Raw genomic sequence first — 14,118 nt, 5'->3', positions numbered from 1 at the left:
GCAACAGCAGAGGCCCGCGCGCCGGCGACTCCATTTTCCTTCCTTTGTCTCTGCCCTCGAGGTCGGCTCTTGGCCCGACTGATTGCCCGGCCGCGGCCCGCCCTCTGCCCTCCGCCCCTCCCGCGGCGGGTGGCCGCAGCCGAAAGGCGATCTCTGCGTCCCGGCTCCCGCGCCCGCCTTGCTCTAGGGTCCCGACCCACTGCCGCCGCGCGCGCAGCCCGGTTTCCGTGTAGTATGGGTGTCGGGCCCTGGCCGACTCCTCTCCGGCTGCCCCTCCTCCAGCCTGCCCGGTCCCCGGAACCTACCCGACCGCTCTGCGAGCGTACCCCTGCCGCTTGGCTGCTCCGCGGTCGCTCCCAGTCCGCGCGCCGCCGCCGCTGGTCTCCGTCTCCGCCGAGTGGCGCAGGCGGCGCTGCTGCGGCTGCGAGCAGAGGGACCCCAGAGCTGCCGAGAGCTCCCTCTGCAAGGCTGGCTGAGCTGCTCGCGCCTCGACGCTGCCTGAGCGGGCGGGGGGACGCGCGCTCGCCGCCCGCGCCGGCCCGGCTGCGCCCCCAAACTCGCGGCCGGGCTCTTCGCTGGACCTGACCGGTGCGGTCCCCCACGGTGGGCGGAAGAGACTCGAGTTCCTCACCAAGTAGTTTTTCTACAGCCAGGATCGGACTCCACTTGTAGTGATAGCCTGACTTTGTGCGCTAAGAGATCTCAAAGGGATCAAAACTTAATTTCATTCTGATCTCAAGTGACGTGACAGATTACTGAATTCGGGATTATGGGGTGGCTAAATTGGATCAGGCGACCCTTTCGTTTCCTTCCCGCTTTAAAATGTCCTGACGCTAAATTAGTACAGTATTTAGTACCTGATGCTTTAGGGCTAGGCGAAGGCAGTTCTGCCTCGGGATTGTGCAACCCGATCTAAAGCGCCAGTACGGCAGAATGAATTTATTCTTGACTCCACTGGTAATTTGCCCATATGCTGAAATATGAGGGTTGATGTTGTAATTGAATCCTGGGTCACTAGTTGCAGTTGGTTTATAAATATCTACGCCTAATGTAACTACTCTTTAGTAGCTGACTTCCTGTAGCCCAGAGTTCAGCATTAAGTAAACATTCGCATAAGTAGTCTTCATGCTTTGAGTTTAAATCAACTAGGAAAGTTAAAAATCTACGTCCCCTATAGGCGGCAAAAGAAGTTAAACAGGGCACGTATACTAAATTTACTGTCCTTCCCTGTTTTTTTGAATGATTAAAAAGCTTCCTGTCGAATTGCCATAGTTTTCTCTTTTCTGTTTTCCTGAAATGTTTGAGTACTTTATTGTAGTATCTGCAGTAGTTGATGTGTCAGCTCGGGTTGCGTTGGAGAGAGGAAGATCTTGATTAACTTTTTTTTTTCTTTTTTCTTTTTTGAGGAAAGCTCTGTTAAGCTTATGAGGAAATTAAAACAGCCTGGTGCTAAGTGAAGTTGTCTGGTCTGCTGTGTGTAATCTCAATCTGTAAGATTTTGCAGGAATCTGGCTCTATAAGAGAGTTTTTCAGCATTCCCCACCCCCCCGGGGGGGGGGGCTTCAAAACGTTTCTTCTCCCCCTCCTCTCTGGTAAAAGTAAAATTGCACTAACAAATCCAGTATTGATGAAGTGTTAGGTTTGGGAATAGAGCCATGCTTAGTTGTCTAATAAATTAGTCCATTTGTGTAAGTTTTTGCATTCTTGAGATTTTTGGTTTTATTTTCTTTTTGACATGTGGATGGCAGGTGGTCTGTTTTACTTAAAAAAGTAAGCTCTCTACATGTTAAAGATTAAAATCCAGAAGATCTATGATTGATCCATGAGTAAAGCTTGTTTGCCCTGGTTAGTGTTGTGCTCCACAGACCATGTTTTGTTTCTTCATTCACTCCTGCCTTATAGTCATCAGCGGCTTGGTCTTCCATATCATTCTCCTTGTTTTAATGGTATAGACTTTGTCTACAGAGTTGCTATTCTTTGAGATTTCCTGTATGCCAGGGATTCATACTTTTTTTGGAAAATGAAATCTACAGAGAATAAATTGAGAATATAAGGTTACCCAAAGGACCTTATTACTTAAATCAAAAACGTGAGGAAGGTTACAGCAGTAATGTTTGCTCTCTTAAGAAAATATGGCTTATTTAAGAGGAACTGTAAAAGTCATCCTTAGGGGTCTGTCTATTCAACCAGCATAAGAAAATTTAGAAGCTGTAAAAGTCATTCTTAAGATGCATTCCAGTTCTAAGAGCTTTAGGGTTTTGCTTTAAACAACACACAAAGTGAGGGAGTTCTTTTGGAGTGCAGAGGCGACCTGCGGCTGACTAGGGCCTCAAGGAGGAGTCCCGTGGCAGACACTTGCACAGTGGTGCCTGCTGGCAAAAAGTCTCCTCTAGAGACTGTTTTTTGTTTTTGTTTGGTTTTGGGGGGGGCGGGGGGGATGTGGAGTTTGTGTGTGTGTGTGTGTGTGTGTGTGGTTTTGTTTGTTTGCTTGAGGGATGCTTCTGGCATCAAATTCACTCCCCCACATCCATTTTATAGCCTCCATTTCATTTTTTTAAACCAGAAATTTAGTTGATCATCTGTCTACCTTATTTACCTATCTTGGTCCCAAATGACTTGAGACTTTTCTGCTAGGAATTAGGTCCTCTTCAAACAACTAAAATTTGTCATAATTTAATACTTTAAGAAAGAGCATACAGGTTTGGAAAGAACAATAATGGCAAATTATTAACAAATTAACAATAATGGAAGACCCAGGTTTGCAGTTGGATGTGTGGATTTGGCATACCATATTTGGTTTTCTAAACATCCCTGAACTTTAGTCACTATCCACAAATCTTCCCTGGTAGTATCTTTGTGCATTTTCTTAGTGATCAGTATTTGAGTGCAGAGATGTGACATTGCATATACACTACTAATATATACACCAAGCATAGTGATTTTTCCATGCTTGATCTTCATTTTTAGTCACCCTTAGAATGTTGAGGTAAATAAAATCTCATCTCCTTTGAGGCATGCTAGTAACAATATATGGACTCCAATACAGAAGTGTTTGACTAGATATATTAATCCTCAGTTCAAGTTGTAAATTGCTTCTCAGCAGAGACGACTTCTTTAGCTTTAAGTATTTTATCAGCTTGGTTTTATGGGCTTTCGTTAATTATGAGGTGGATTCCCTCCTATATGCCAAATTCTTTGGAAACTCTCAGTTCAAATTTAGCACTTTCACTTGGGAGTTTGTTTTCCTTCTTTCCTTCCCTCCAAGTAAGTTCCTCTGTACTGTTGCCTGAAGCTTGATAGTTCATTTATTTGTTATTTGGGGAGAGAATTATCAGCTAATAAACTATTTCATTGCTGTGCTGCTCGGAATTTCAAGTCAGTGAAAGCTTTCTCCGTTGTTATCTTATTAAACTGAAAAATACAGTCTTGTGGTGTAAACTAACTTAATCAGTAAAGCCAGTACTTGCTGAAGATAAGGAAATATACTGTTAAAGGACTATTACTATATAAGAATTTTTTGTCAGCTTGAATATATATATATATATATATATATACACACACACACACACACATATGCCATTATTTGCTTGCAAGATCATAATGGGGTACTTATATTTTTTTTAAGATTTTATTTATTTATTTATTTATTTAAAGTATTCTCTGTACCCAACTTGGGGCTCAAACCAAGAACCCTGAGATTAAGAGTCATGTGCTGGGGCGCCTGGGTGGCTCAGTGGGTTAAAGCCTCTGCCTTCCACTCAGGTCATGATCTCAGGATCCTGGGATCCAGCTCTGCATCAGGCTCTCTGCTCAGCAGGGATCCTACTTCCCCCTCTCTCTCTGCCTGCCTCTGTGCCTACTTGTGATCTCTCTCTCTCTCTCTGCTAAATTAATAAATAAAATATTAAAAAAAAAAAAAAGAGTCATGTGCTCCACCAACTCAACCAGGCAGACATCCTCACTGGGACATTTAGAAAAACAAATTACAGATCCTTTATCTATTAAGCAAATGTCTAAAAAAAGAAGTGTTTTATTGGCTTCATAGAATTTATGGAATGCCTCATTTAGTAACGTGACCTCTTAACAAGTATATTGTTTCTTAACCAGTTTTATCCATTTTCATCTTGCCCTTATTTTGCTTTTCATGTTACATGTGCATTAGTGTATATTTGGTATTGATAAAATTATTTGCATTTCTGTTTTAGAATGATCACAGATCTGGAGCCAAAGAACAAGATGCACTAGTGGACAGATTGCTAACCAAGGGCTTGAGAGTTCTGTTTTCCCTCCTCAGACTGACTTTGCAGTCACGGAGAGGTAAATACTCTTTCCATTTCTTGGTCTTGGGAGTAGTAAATCCTTTCTGGGGTTGGAGGATTTGCTATATTGTTCTTGGGTATAGGAGATGCAGGACAGTGGGTGACTGAGGGCATACAGGTTTTATAGTCAGAATCCTTGGTTTGGAACTGCACTGCCATATATACTAGCTGGGTGACACTGAGCAAGTTACTTAAACTCTCTTCTCCTATGGTCCCCATTTGAGAGAGAACAATACCAATTACAGAGGCTGTTTTCCAAGTTGATGAGAATGTGCATAAAGCATTAAGTACTATCCTGAGTGTTTACATAGGAAGACCCCAGGAAATGGTTGTTTTTCGGCAGAAACCCTTGGAATGTATTTTTTGACTATTAGCAAATAACTTCAAAAGTCCATGGCCCAAAGCAATTTGAAATTTTGATGGAATTCTGTCCTTGGGGAAATAGATCTTAGATAAAAGTGGTCTTAGTTAACTTGAGTTAGCCTAGCTGATGACCCATTTTTGCATCAGTTACAGTCTTTATGAATAGCTTTTTAAAAACATTTTAATGTATCACTTAAAATTTACTGTAATCTACAATTTCTGTTATAAAATGTCATGGTCATCATAGTGAACTTGAAACAGGCCTTACAAGTGTTGAGATCTGCTAGGCTTTGGAATCTTATTAAAAAAAAAGTGGGGTTCTGGGTAGGAAAATTACCTCTTCTGAGGCTATCAGAAGGCACATCTTTCTTATCCCCTTGAAGATGTGAAAATGTTTTAAAACTGTGAAAATAGTTTAATTGCCCTTGTGTAAGAGCAAAAGAGTGAGGTGGGAATTAGAAATGCTGACATTAGATAAGCTTATGTGAATGAATCATCTAAGTGACGGCTACTAAGATTTTTCTTACAAGCTGTGCCTGGAGCAAATAGAGAGGAGGAAGGGAACAGGAGTGAAAGCTCTACTATTCTTCTTCACATGTCTGTTTTCCATGGTCAGCTTGGTACATTGATAGATGGGAAGGAGAAGGTCTGTGTGCTAGTATTCTGTCACTCCAAAAATAATTTGTACCCTGCAGGGTTTTTAGGAGTGTTGACACAGCATACATATTAATGAGTGCTAAAAGAAAAACATTACTGATTTGAAAAGCTGTATAGAAAACTACTGATAAGAGTTTGGGGAAAGGGGTTGTAGGAACATGTTGGTCACTTTTAAGTGTTATGGCTATTTAATTGTTTAGATCCCTGTTTCTCAAACTGGGATATGAATACCCTTAGGGTACAAAGTGGTATGATTCCGGGGTACTTGAAGTCACAAGATAAACATGACCCATCTTCTTGGAGCTTCAATTGTGCTCATTGAGGGGGCGGTGAGTTAAGTAATTTGACTGGTAAGTAATTTTTTAATTTTTACATTAAAACAAATACATGTTTTAGGATCAGAATAGGAACTCTGTATGATTTACATAACACAGATTTTCAACAAAGTGGGTCATGAGTGCCTGGCGATAAGAATTGCTTTTTGTATAGGTACTAAAATCGAAATACTTTCATTTTAGTATTCAAGAAGCAATACTTTTGAGCTCTAGAACAGCTCTATCATCCAGCTCCTTACTTTGTTCCCTGTAGTATTGTACTGTGGCATATAGATGTTAAATTGTATTAAATGGTGCTTGTTGGCTTGCGTGCATGTTCCTGCGCATGTCCAACATGCACAAGAGCTGTGCACAGATTGGGAGGCAATTCTAGATGGCTGGATGAAGTCAGAAATATTAAGACCATTCCAATGGCCTAAGAATTATAATTTTAAAATAAAGCAATGAGCAAAATCAGATCTAAAATTGTAAATTCTACAAAAGAGAATTTTGAAAGCAAATACCACATTAACTAAAGCATAATTAACAATTTATACAGATTTTGTTATTACTCCCCCATTCAAGTTGTCAAGTACTCAGAGTCATAATAAAATGGCTAAGTATTAAGCTTGTAGAACTTGTGACTCCTAAGACAGTTATTCAGAAGCATCTAAACTGTTTTGTGTCTTGTAGAATTGCTAAGTATTGTTACTGGTGTATTGGTCTTAATAGAAGTGGCGTAATAATTATATTTTCTGTCTTTATAATATCTGTATTTTGAATACAAGTTTTATATTTGAACCTAATTTGTTCTAGATACAATGGAATGTGACTTTCTCTGAAACATATTTGAATTGGATCAACCAGATGTTTAGACGTGCTCTAAATATTTATACTGTTCATCGAACACTTGTAATGTGTTCATTCAATTTTTGAACACTTGCCTTTCTACTTTGCATCAGACACGGCATTAAATATTGGGGATTTGAAGATGAATAAGAAAAAAATTGTTTTCCAGAGGGTCTTGAGTATAGGGCAAGAGATTAGTAAATAAGTGTTATTTGTGCTCTGATAAAAGTGTGTTTTGTGATGCAGGGAGGATAATCAGTTATAGGAGTTGGTGAAGGATGTTGAGAAAGGCTTTCTGGAAGAGAAACCCTGATGTAGGTATATGAGCAAATTCAAAAGGAACGTAAACTTTGACTTTAATCCTATTAGAGGACCAAGGTTTAGTGCTGTTTAATAGCTATAGGGCCTTGGGCAAGTCCATTAGGGGTAATTTCCATGTGCCTTTTCACATTGGTAAAATGACAGGCTTATGGCAGTTAAATGTATTGTTGGGGGAAATATATATATTTGTGTATATATATATTTTTGTAACAGTAACTGTAATGTGCAATGTAAAAGTAAAGTGATGGATCTTTAGAATAGATGATCATCGTATATATTTTGCATTAAGCTACAGTGATAACCACCAGACTGTACAAAAATTATATGAACCAAGAAAATTGGGACTTTGTAGATGAGAAAATTATATCAGTCAAAATCTTTTGAGCAGGGCACCTGGGTGGCTCAGTGGGTTAAAAACCTCTGCCTTCAGCTCAGGTCATGATCTCAGGGTCCTGGGCGCCTGGGTGGCTCAGTCATTAAGCGTCTGCCTTCAGCTCAGGTTATGACCCCAGGGTCCTGGGATCGAGCCCCACATCGGGCTCTCTGCTCAGCAGGGAGCCTGCTTCCTCCTCTCTCTCTGCCTGCCTCTCTGCCTACTTGTGATCTCTGTCTGTCAAATAAATAAATAAAATCTTTAAAAAAAAAAATCTGTTGAGCAGTAGAGAAATCGATGTTAACAGGGCCACACCCCATGTTGGGAGTGATGTTTGACAACCATAAAAAGAAACCATTGGGAATACTATTAACCAGCAAAATGCTAATAAAGTTTGTTAGGTGGGTTTTTTTTTTTTTTTTTGTTTTGTTTTGTTTTGTTTTGTTTTTTGAGATTTATTTATTTATTTGACAGAGACAATAGGGAGAGAGGGAACACAAGCAGGGGGAGTGGGAGAGGAAGAAGCAGGCTTCCCGCTGAGCAGGGAGCCCTATGTGGGGCTCGATCCCAGGACCCTGGGGTCATAACCTGAGCTGAAGGCAGACGCTTAATGACTGAGCCACCCAGGCGCCCCATGATTTTTTTTTTTTAAATATAGCTCACAAAAATTGTTATGGAATAAAAGTAAAAATACCCGAACTAGGCACATAGCAAGAACTCAGTAAGTAATTGAATGAATAAATGCCTAGGAAAAAGACTAAACAGACATGGAAACATTGGTCAAAATAAAATAAAAAACTAGTAGTGCAAGATTGGCTAGGTCTGGGGTAACTTTTCCTGGTTTTCTATAGTTTGTATAACATCTTGTAGTGCAAATAAATTTTCCTTTTTTTTTTTTTTTAATTACTGCAATTTGGGAATGACCATATTTGATAATGGGAGAATGATTAAATATGAGTATCTGTATAATAGGATGTCATGCAACCATTGTATTATGTATAGTAACATATTGAAAGGGAGAGATTTGAGACATATTTCATAAAGCAGATTATCAAATAGTATGCACAGATACGTGTGTGTGTATATAGGGAGGGGACTATGGATATAAACCAGAACATTTATATAAAACCTATAGGAGTGCCTGGGTGACTCAGTTGGGTAAGTGTCTGCCTTTAGCTTAGGTCATGATCCCAGAGTCCTGGGATCGAGCCCCATGTTGGGCTTCCTGCTCAGTGGGGAGTCTGCTTTTCTCTCTCTCTCCCTTTGCCCTTCCCCCTGCTCGTATGCTCTCTCTCACTCACTCTCTTTCTTAAATAAATAAGATCTTTAAAAAAAATTAACCTATAGATGTATATTCTTGGTGATACGAGTTTTCTCATACTTACATGTTTTATATAATTTTTAAAGGGAAAAGGAATACAGTACAGTAGGAAGTAGTAGGAAGAAACTTTTTGATAAATATAGTGAAATAATAAAAGGCATTTTTGTCTAGTTTACTCTGGCAGTGAAGTCTAGATTTGAGTGGATTCAAAGCCTTGCCAGAACACTGTTGCAGAAGTGCAGGAAGGAAGGAGGCTACCGGCAGCCATGCTCTGCCCAAGTGTCAGAAGAAATTGAGGTTGCAGAGGCAAGTCTTAGAACTTTCCTCACTTACATTTGGTCCTAAACTTTTTTTTATATCATCTGAATAATGTTTAGTTTCATTCTTTAGAAGAGTCTAATAATTAAAGAACTATAGTAAAACCTAAAGAACTCTTACTTTCTTTCCACAGAGATAAACACTATTAATACTTTGGTGTGTTCCCCTTTGGGTTTTTTTTCCTTCACTTTCGTAAATGGGCATATATATTATAATACAGTTTGGTGTTTGGGGTGTTTGTTTGTTTGATTAGAGAAGGTAGGAAAGAGGGAGAGAGAATCTCAAGCAGGCTCCACACTCAGCACAGAGCCTGAGTCAGAGCTCAGTCTCACAACTCTGAGATCATGACCTGAGCTGAAATCAAGAGTGGGTCACTTGACAGACTGAACCACCCAGGCGCCCCTGTATAATACAGTTTTAAAGACAAAATGTAATTGTTCTATATAAGTATTTTGTAACTACTACATTAAATAAACACGCATGGGCAGAATATTTCAAACAGTACAAAATGTGCAGTGGAAAGTAGTAACTTCTTTCCACCTCTGATCCCTCAGTTTACTTCTCCAGAGGTAATAAATATTAATTTTTCATATAACCTTCCAGAGAAAATTCTGTGCATGCATAAACATATGTGTTTCTGTATCCTTTTTTAAAAAAATACAGGTGGTCGAATACTATACACAGTTCTGGACATTTGAGTTGTTTTCAGTCTTGCTGTTAGAGAAGGATGTTCTAGTCGATATCCTTGCATACACCTTTTTGGGCATTTGTACTAGTGTATTCATAGGATGAATTCATAGCAGTTTAATTGCTTGTATATTCCTGGAAGAGGGAATGGCATGCACAAAGGCTCAGAGGCAGGAGGAGAGAAGCCTAGAAAGTTCTGGGTACTGAAAGCAGTTTAGTGTGATTAGAGCAGAGTGTATGGGGCTGGATGCAGATCTGCTGAAAGGTCCTTCAAGAACCCCGTAGTCTAAGTGAAAGAGTGTAGACTTCATCTTATAGGGGAGGTTTTAGAATTGAAGTGTCCTTGCTGGTAATAAATTTCCATCTTAGAAATCTTTGTCCACTGTGTGGAAAATGGTGGTAAGGAAGTAAGAGGGGAACAGGGGAACTAGTTGAGAGGCCATCACATCTGTCCAGGCAAGATGTTAAAACCTGCCTGGCTTAAGGTAGGAGATCCCACCAGAAATAATATTTGTATAGTTTTATTTATTTCATTTTGTTAAGCTAAGTTGGAATCCTATTCTGCATCCTCTTTTGTACTCTTTCTTCGTGTTACATGTTATGAACATTTTCCCCATCAGATACCCTATGTTATCTCAAATTACTAGGAATCTGCTTCCTTATTGCTGATTGTTAAGTTTTCTAACCTGTTCCTTTGGGGATAAGTCTCTCAGTTTTGGCCCTCGCTTTTTGCCTCTCATACTTCATCTCTCTGCTTCCCATTATTTGAATTATTTCTACTAAAGGAGTAAATGGACTTTGGGGCACCTGGGTAGCTCACTGTGGTTAAGCCTCTGCCTTCGGCTCAGGTCATGATCTCAGGGTCCTGGGATGGAGCCTGGCATCAGGTCTTTAGCTCAGCAAGGAGCCTGTTTCCCCCTCTCTCTACCTGCCGCTGTGCCTATCTCTCACTCTCTGTCAAATAATAAAATCTTTAAAAAAAAAAAAAAAAAAAGAGTGAATGGACTTTGAGTAAGAGCCACATTAATTGGACATTTGAGTGCATAGATTTGAGAAGTCTAATAACTACTCAGAGTCCTTTTCTGATTCTGTTCTTGACTGTTCTCAGTGGTAGATACTTGCTGATTTAGTGACTTTTAGGTAAGGGTGCATCTTAGTTGATGGTGCATCTTAGTTGATGCTAAGGGTGCTAAGTTGATTATCCTATCAAGTATATAGCTATGGCTTTCAGCATTTTTCACACTAAAATTAAATCCCCTGTTTCTTATTTTGAAGGAAGATGCCTCTCCAATAAGAAAGGTAGCAAACAGAGTCCTAAAATGTCCTAGATTGGTAAGGGCTTTTGAAGAGCAGATGTCTTGATGTTCTGTGTGCAGGGAGAGTTGGTGGAGTGGGAGGGGCAGGGTTGGTATACAATTTTATACCTTGACTTTGAGCGGCCTTTCTAGGTTAAAACACATCCTATTGGAGGGAGGAAGGAGCCAGTCTGGTAGATGGAATCTAATGTTTGCAGTGTTTTTGGCTGACACAAAGGTTCCTCATTAAATTTCTTGCACTTCAGGGGTGCCTGGGTGGCTAAGTCAGTTAAGCATCTGACTCTTGGTTTTAGTTCAGGTCATGATCTCAGGATCCTGAGATGGAGCACTACATGGGGCTCCTTGGTGAGTGTGGCACCTGCTTAAGGTGCTCTTTCTCCCTTTCCCTCTCCTTTCCTGCCTTTAAGAAATTTCCTGGAGGGGCTCCAGGGGGGCTCAGCCATTAAGCTTCTGCCTTCAGCTTAGGTCATGATCCCAGGGTCCTGGGATCTAGCCCCACATCGGGTTCTCTGCTCAGCAGGAAGCCTGCTTCTCCCTGTCCAACTCCCCTTGCTTGTGTCTGTCTTCCTGTCAAATAAAATTTTAAATTAAAAAAAATTTCTTGGCTTCAGATGTAAATGCTACTAAGTAGGGTGGTGTACATTAGCCAGCCATCTTCTTCCAAATAGATTTTAGAGACTTCTTCCTGATTCTTGGTTATAGACAGGTGGACTGCAAAGCTAGGGAACTACCTTTTGCTCTATCCTTTTGTACACCTTTGCTGTATGCGTTTGTTAAAATTTCCTGACCTTTTTAGCTAGGAAGTGGGGGTACTTGATCCCTTCTTACCTATAAAGATGAATCTTAACTGATAACCTAAAAAAAAAAATAATAGGATATTAAACTCAGATGAAATTATAAGTCATCTGGCAGTCTTTTCATTTTACAGAAAACAAACCTGAGAGGCAGTGATTTTCCTGAGGTCATAGACATAGGACAAAGGCTTCTGCCTTTTTTTAACTTTTCCCCATACTGGCTCCGAATAGTCTCTGGGTTTCACAGAATATTCTACAACATTTGGTATTATAGATAGTTATTAGATAAATACTCATTTTTTTAGATCACTTTTTTTTTTTAAGATTTTATTTATTTTTTTGACAGAGATCACAAGTAGTCAGAGGAGCAGGCAGAGAGAGAGGGAGCAGGCAGAGAAAGCCCAATGTGGGGCTTGATCACAGGACCCTCTGGGATCATGACCTGAGCCGAAGGCAGAGGCTTAACCACTGAGCCACCCAGGTACCCCTAGATCACTTTTTCTTTTTTTTTTTTTTTTTAAGATACTGCTTATTTATTTGACAGAGAAATCACAAGTAGGCAGAGAGAGAGTAGGAAGCAGGCTCCCTGTGGAGCAGAGAGCCTGATGTGGGGCTCGATCCCAGGACCCTGAGATCATGACCTGAGCTGAAGGCAGAGGCTTTAACCCACTGAGCCACCCAGGCGCCCCGATCATTTTTTTTTTTTTTTAAGATTTTATTTATTTATTTGACAGATCACAAGCAGGCAGAGAGGTGGGCAGAGCGGGAGAGGGGGAGCAGATTCCCCGCTGAGCAGAGAGCCCGATGTGGGGCTTGATCCCAGGACCCTGAGATCATGACCTAAGCCAAAGGCAGAGGCTTAACCCATTGAGCCACCCAGGCGCCCTAGATCTCTTTTGACAGAAATATAAATCCATGTATATTTATAGAAAAAATGATGGGAGGGACGTCTGGGTAGCTCCTTTGTTAAGCATCTGCCTTCGGCTCAGGTCATGATCCCAGGGTCCTGGGATTCAGCTCCTCGGCAAACCTGTTCTTGCTCTCCCGCTCCCCCTGCTTGTGCTGCCTCTCTAGCTATGTCTCTCTCTGTCAAAAAATAAATAAAATCTTTAAGAAAAGGAAAAAACAGCATAAAGACTATACTTTGTTACTACCCTTGAATATAGTATACCAGTGCACTGGCATATGTTAGGTTTTTAGTATGTGTCAGAATTTCTTTTTTAACATTGTCACCAACTTTAAAGGTTGTCCATGTATACACTGCATTATTAGACTCTAGACTCTGACCATCAGTAATACTAATGCTTGGTCTCCAGTACCAGCACTGTTTGGATTTGAGCTTATTTACTTCTTTCCTCGTAATTCAGGACTTCTTCTTAATCCTTCAGTCATTTCTTTTTGATAAGAACAAACCATTGTTGGAGGTCACTGTTGGTTAGCACCTATTTTTAGTATTGTCCAGTTGGGCCATTGAAAGTTATAAATTGTTTCAGCCCACTACTTTTTATTTCTCTATTAATTCTGGTATAACACCTCTGGCATGGCATGGTCATGATCATATATCATAGAGCAGGTATAAGATATTTTATATTCACAGAGGTTTGTTTGTAAGTATTCTATAATAGTGGAGGATACCAGGCGCCTGGGTGGCTCAGTGGGTTAAGCATCTGCCTTTGGCTCAGGTCGTGATCTCAAGGTCCTGGGATCAAGCCCCATATCAGGCTCTCTACACAGCCGGGAGCCTGCTTCCTCCTCTCTCTCTGCCTGCCTCTCTGCCTACTTGTGATCCCTCTCTGTGTTACATAAAGAAATAAAGAATCTTTAAAAAATTAATAAGATAATAGAGGGTACCCTAATTCCTTTCAGTATTACTTGTGTCCCTGTTCTATTTATATCTTTAACTTTCTACTCCAATTAAAATTTTTTGTTGTGAATATATGTTGAAACTATAAAGTAATAGTGACATGGTTAGCTGTTTAGAATAGAATTTTTTTTTAAAGATTTTATTTATTTATTTGACAGAGATCACAAGTAGGCAGAGAGGCAGGCAGAGAGAAAGGAGGGCTCTCTGCTCCCAATTTGGGGCTCAGTCCCAGGACCCTGAGATCATGACCTCAGCCAAAGGCAGAGGCCTTAACCCACTGAGCCACCCAGGCGCCCCTAGAATAAATTTTATCTTTTCTTTTTTTTCTTTCCATTCCCTTGTCAGACATGGTCTTTGATTCTTCTCTCCTTGTCATGTCTTTTGGGTATTTACAAATACATAATTTTCCCCACAATTTCTTGGTTAAGCTTTTGCCTTTATCTCCTTTCCTGTATTTGTTTCCATGTTTTTAAGGAGTAGCCAAATTGACAAATTACTTGTTTTCATAAACTAATAATTAGTTTAAAGTAACATTCTATTTCTTTCATTGTTTAAACTTCTGTATGTCTCTGTTCCTATACATGTATATCCTTTTTCTGTTTTTCAGATTTCTTTTGTTCTA

The 14,118-nt window shown here is 40.2% G+C and overlaps 1 protein-coding gene across 3 annotated transcripts in view; it reads left to right on the top strand.

The window, feature by feature from the left end:
* Nucleotides 1–14,118, top strand: part of CTCF (CCCTC-binding factor) — a 54,564-nt gene that overhangs the window by 477 nt on the left and 39,969 nt on the right. For 2 of the 3 annotated variants that reach the window (XM_059150694.1, XM_059150696.1), the window contains exons 2-3: nt 4,206–4,317; nt 5,577–5,689. The gene's annotated coding sequence lies outside the window, so the exon portion shown is untranslated. The remainder of the gene's footprint in view (nt 1–4,205; nt 4,318–5,576; nt 5,690–14,118) is intronic. The other variant, XM_059150695.1, reaches the window with a different exon arrangement.

Source organism: Mustela lutreola, chromosome 16 (genome assembly GCF_030435805.1).
Source record: "Mustela lutreola isolate mMusLut2 chromosome 16, mMusLut2.pri, whole genome shotgun sequence".
Lineage (NCBI taxonomy): Eukaryota > Metazoa > Chordata > Mammalia > Carnivora > Mustelidae > Mustela > Mustela lutreola.
The sequence above is the reverse complement of the archived record's forward strand: the minus strand, read 5'-3'. Positions and strand labels throughout refer to the sequence as shown.